Source organism: Psammomys obesus, unplaced genomic scaffold, assembly GCF_907164565.1.
Source record: "Psammomys obesus unplaced genomic scaffold, mPsaObe1.curated_primary_1811, whole genome shotgun sequence".
Classification (NCBI taxonomy): domain Eukaryota; kingdom Metazoa; phylum Chordata; class Mammalia; order Rodentia; family Muridae; genus Psammomys; species Psammomys obesus.
This window is the reverse complement of record NW_026592439.1, coordinates 1377075-1382408: the sequence shown is the minus strand read 5'-3', so window position 1 is coordinate 1382408 and position 5334 is coordinate 1377075.

The following is a 5334-nucleotide window of genomic DNA, read 5'->3' as shown; positions in this document are numbered from 1 at the left end:
GTCTTCACATCGTGGAGTTCAGATATATCTGCATCCCACGGGCCTTCATTACTTCCGTAACCACTGGACCTCATGCTGGAATGCCGGGAAAGAGCACAGGGGGCTCAGCTCTCTTGCAGCGTCCTCACTGAGGAGAGACACAGATAAGGGCAGGAACACTTAAGCCCAAGGTGTGATAAGCTGTGCTAATAATATTCACAAGGTCCTGCATGGTGGAAATGATGTTTAAACAGAGATTGAAAAGGTTATTGATGGTGTGCCCAGAGAGAGAACTAGAAGACCCCAGAGGTGGCCAGAGTTATGTCTGGGTGCTTGGGAAGTAAGCCAAGTCCTGCCAAACACAATTCAGAAGAGTGAAACCAAGAGTGACAGCTGGTGATTATTTTTTGGGCAGAGTAGATAAAAATCCTTGAGAACTAAACCTCTTGGAACCATCTACTCAAACCCTAAGAGTACTTCACTGGGATCCGAGCCAGGTCCTCAGGATGGATTCTACAACTCAGATTGATTGGCCTGGACCATGAGTCCCTGTGTGTGGAGACAGATTTTGTGATGAATTAATCCATATATGTCCAGCAGAACTTTGGTTTTTGGACTTGTAGGAATAAAAATTTGCTTTTGCTTCAATAGTTGAATTTTTTTTTTCTGACCACATAGCTTCAAAGGGAAGCAAGCTGTGGTCCTCTCAACCCCCAGGGTGGTCCCAGGCCTGTTCTGCTCTAAAAAGCTGCTCAGCAAGCTAGGAGGTGGAAAGAGGCATCAGAAGAAAGCTCTGGTTCGGAGCTTTTCCCACTAAGCCTGACCAGGCAGGTCTTCACTCTGCCCTCCCTGTTTGTTTCCTGTTGCCTAGATACCTGGATAAAGGCCTGAGTGAGAGAAGGTGGGGCTTCTCTCAATTCTGCCAAGCCTGGCTGGAGAGGGAAGTGTTAACTGTCAGGAGAACCATAAGCCCTGCCCAAGGGTAAAGAGGAAGCCTTCCCAGTCCCCTGGTTCCTCCTTCTCCCGGAAGCCTCCAAGAGCCCTGTGTTTCCAGAATCACCAGCACTTCCCTACATAAGGTTCACTATGCAGAGTGGAGACAGAAGGCTTTGCTCTTACAGAGAGATTCTGTGCCTGTTTAGTGTGGTCCCAAAACATTGGGCTAGGGTTGTGCATTTGATGCACAGGAAGAAACAGGCAGACTAAAAATTGAGCTTTCTGAGAACCAAGGCCGGCTCTGGGATGAGGTTCCATTAGCAGGTAGGTAGTGGGTACCCTGTCTCTTAGGGAAAGCCAGCCAGACTGTGCAGCCATTTGGCTAGGGCTTACAAAAAAGACTGGATCACTGGCAATTCTCTGAGGTCTCTTCTAGTCATCAGTTCTCTGGATTTGGTGTTCATTCCCATTATCCCAGAGACAGAGATTCTCTAGCTGCAAAGTGGAAAAGGGTCGTAACTCTGAGTGGTTTCTTCCAAGCCTCTCTCTCTTCCCCACCTCCCTTCCTGTTATCACCTTTACCTCCTCTTTCTGGGAGTCTGAGAAAGCCACTGCCTCAGCTCCATCACTGCCCAGCATCAAAGTCATCAAAGCAATTGAGACAACGGCCACCCTTTCCAAGGAGGACATAGGTATGAATGCAGGAGTTTGTACCTCAAGAGGAAGGCAGGGCAAGAGCAGGAGCTGCGGGTATCAAAGCGGAAAGGGGGGTTGATCAATTTAAGGACAGACAAATCGTAACAAATCTTGAAAATCAGATATGCCAGGTAACCTTCACATGATTTCCTGGACTGCATCCCGTGTGGAGAAAGTAATGTGGGTCACCTTTAGATAGGAAGGGACCTGAGGTCTTTACCATAGGGCTTCCAGGCTTCGAAAGAATGTAGCAGGAGGGGTGTGGTTGAAAGAACAGAAATTGAGGAACTCTCTGTCCTTAATCCTCCAAGCCTGTGTACCCAGACTTCTTGTCTGAACTTCAGCGTCTTCTTTCTTCCATCACCTAAACAGCTGCCACCTTTCCTCACCCCAAAAAACCCTTCAGGGCTTTGAACTCTGAGAGCCCCTTTCATCCCAGCCTATTCAAAATGCTTTTACTGAGACCAATTAATAATGCCCAGCTGTGACCCAAGTCATACCCGGGGGGGGGGGGGTGCTGAAGCTTTCAGGAACACCAAAGGACAGCCCAGCACCCAACGGAGTCAGGGACTACCTGGCTGGGCCACTAGAGCCAGCAGTTGAGTCACCCTCAGCTGGAGCCGGTGCAAACGTCCAGAGACCACCCCATAAGCCACCAGAGAACAGGAGCTGAGGTACACGTTCCTGAGAGGCGGCGGCAGATCTGACCCGGTGTTATACCTGAGAACCCAGGCCCTAGGTTTCCTAGGCTGGGCCAATCCAGTCTGATAGATTCCAGAGGCATAAGATGGGCCTATGAAATCCTTGAAAGCGAATAGGTACCCTTATATATATAAGACAATATAGATGTAATAAATAAAAGATTCTGGGCCTGGTGTAGTGGTGCATGTTTTTAATCCCAGTACTTGGGAGGCCCAGGCAAGTGGATTTCTGTAAATTAGAAGCCATCCTGGTGTACATAGTGAGTTACAGGATATCTAGAGCTATGTGGCCTCGAGGCACTGTCTCAAAAAGAAAAAAAAAAAAGTTTGGGCACTCAAAACAAACAGAAATTTACACCAACAAAGACAATGCACCAACATCAGTACACCTACTTATCTCTCAATCTTGGCCCCCACCTCTCTGACCCCCTCTCTGTTCTCCCCAACCCACACCCAGCGCCAAGACTGCTTTGTTCCTCTGCAAAACCCAAAGGCTAATCTGTGGCTTGAAAGGGAACTCACGAAGGGAGCCACTTGTGCTTCTGAGTGTGAGGTCAGCAGAAGCCTCCCTAGCAGAAAGAGCTCAACAAAGGGCCAAGAGCTAACTAACCTTTAGAGGTAAGGCTGAGGCTGGTCCTTCCTGCTTCCTGAGTCTGGGGGTGCCCTAGAACCCTCAATACCAAACCTTTTTGCTCCCCACTGCACTCACTCCAACCTGTAGGCTGTACTCATTCAACCAGGGCTACCACAGAAGGACTGACCAGCCCCTACTCAGCAAGGTGACTTCTTCCCACTGTCAATCATCACTAAGAGGGCTAGAGAGGGGCTGGAGCTACATCATGATAGCAGAGTGTTTGCCTAGTGTGTGTGTTTGCCCATTCACTCTCCATCAATAATAATAACAACAACAACAATAATGATAATCCACAAAATACCTTCTAAAGAGTGGGTAGAAGGGTTATACAAGGTGACAATATGGAACTGCCCAAGACCCCAACAGCTCTCAGAACTGTCCCACTTATAGGCTCAGTTACGGGCTCTAGTGGATGAGCCAGCTGTTTCTGGAGGCTACAGAAGCCTGTGAAGGGTCTCTTATGAATCCTGAGAGAAGAAATCAAATCCCTCCTCTGCATCATGGATGAATTCTGACTATATATGTATGTATGTATATAATTTAGCACACATGGTTTTTCTGGTTAGCTTCTTTTTTAAGATTATTTTAATTTTATGTCTGGGTATTTTGCCTGCATGCACAGATATGTGCATCACATGTGTGCCTGGTGCAACAGATCCCCTGGAATTGGAGTTACAGACAGCTGTGAGCTGTCGTATGGGTGCTGGGAATCGAACTTGGGTCCTCTAGAGGGCCAACCAATCCTCTTAACTGCTGAGCCATCTTTCCAGTCCTAACCATCTTCATTTTCTTAGTTGGCTATAGTCCCTTCTAAGAGCCAGACCTTTTTCCATGTGACCTAAACCCTGTCCAGTGTCTCACTCTGAGGCCTTGGACACAAGAAGCCCCACTGGACCTGCATTTCACCAGCAGCATCCCTGGTCAAACGCCAGCCTTGTTTTACATCTGTGAACCTGGCCCATTCTTCCCTATGCAGACTCAGGAGCCGGTAGTGCCTATGGAACCTCCTTCCTCCCTGGCTTGCACAGAAGAGGAGTCCATTCTTTTCAGCTCTGTGAAAGACAGCAGGCACCAAGGACATTTCTAATGAGAAAGTTCTCTGGAATAGATGAGGCTCATTCTGTGGTCCCAGCAGGTATCACCTGCACAATCAGTGTGCCAGCCAGAGGTGGACTAGAATCCCACCAATGCTTTCACTCCTATTCTGGGCCGAGTACATCTTTAAAGACCTTTAGGGAGGAATGATGTACTTCTCTAGGTAGGACGGCATGGAGTTAGCTCCAATGGAGCTTCCCACTTAGTTGTATGAAAACAATAGTCTTCCTGTTGAGGAAGGTGGAAACGGGCAACTGGGGAAGAAGTCACTGGGTCCAAGGAAGAGGAAACACAGGAAGCAGCTTGTGACTCTCTTTGGGCCTTATGAAAAGAGGACTCTTGCCCCAGGCCCTTGTAACCTGGCGTTGTAAACAGCCAGGACGCACCCAGCAGCTGTCCTCTCCTCCGTGGTGCAGAATACATGGAGGGAGGCAGGACTAGACTCTAAATATGAGAGATAGAGCAAGCCCCTGCGGGTGGAGGAGATGGGCACCACAGTGATGATTTTAGATGGAAGGCCTTTCTTCCAGGACAGAATTGTTTCCATCACTGAGAGACATTGCAGTTCAAAATGGAAGGCTTGATACCTGAGGACCTAACAGGGTAGGGAGGCTGAGGGGAGAATCTTCCAGGAAAGGGGCCAAGTCTACTGCAGACACTGAGTGCCCAGATGCCTCACAAGCATTCAGTAAATGCCTGAAGAGCGACTGAGTGAACAGGAAGAGATTGGGGCAAAGCAAGAAAAGTTAAAAAACAAAACTGGCTTTGAGGAGGCCCACTCATGGAGTAAGGAGAATGGAGGATAGCAGGGTCAGCCGAAATTGGATGAGGAACTGGGTCCTGGGTGTGCCTGGATGGGAATGGGCCGAGTGCCTGTGCTGCAGAACTGCCTGAGTTGAAAGGGTCTAAGCAGGAGAGGCCCGAGCCCAGAACAGCAAGCCCCAGGCTCACACTCTGCCCCCTCCCCCCACCCCCCATAGATGTGCTCTAAGTCACAGTTAGGAGCTAGGATGAGCCAGCCTCAGCTACACATGCCTTTCCCCTCAGCTCTGCCCCATGCAGCCTTTCACCAGCCTTCAACAGAAGCTCTAACTGCCTCGCTTCCCCCAGCGGAGAGGCAAGGTAGTGAAAATGGAATTACCCTGTGATTACAAAGAGGCCAGGGAAGCTGCCCAAGAAAATGCGTCTCACGGTTTAGGACAGAAAACCCCACCTGAATCCCATCTGCTTCCAAGCCCCTGAGCGTCAGCCAGCCCACCCTGGTCCACTGTAGTTTATTTTGATCCACCTTCA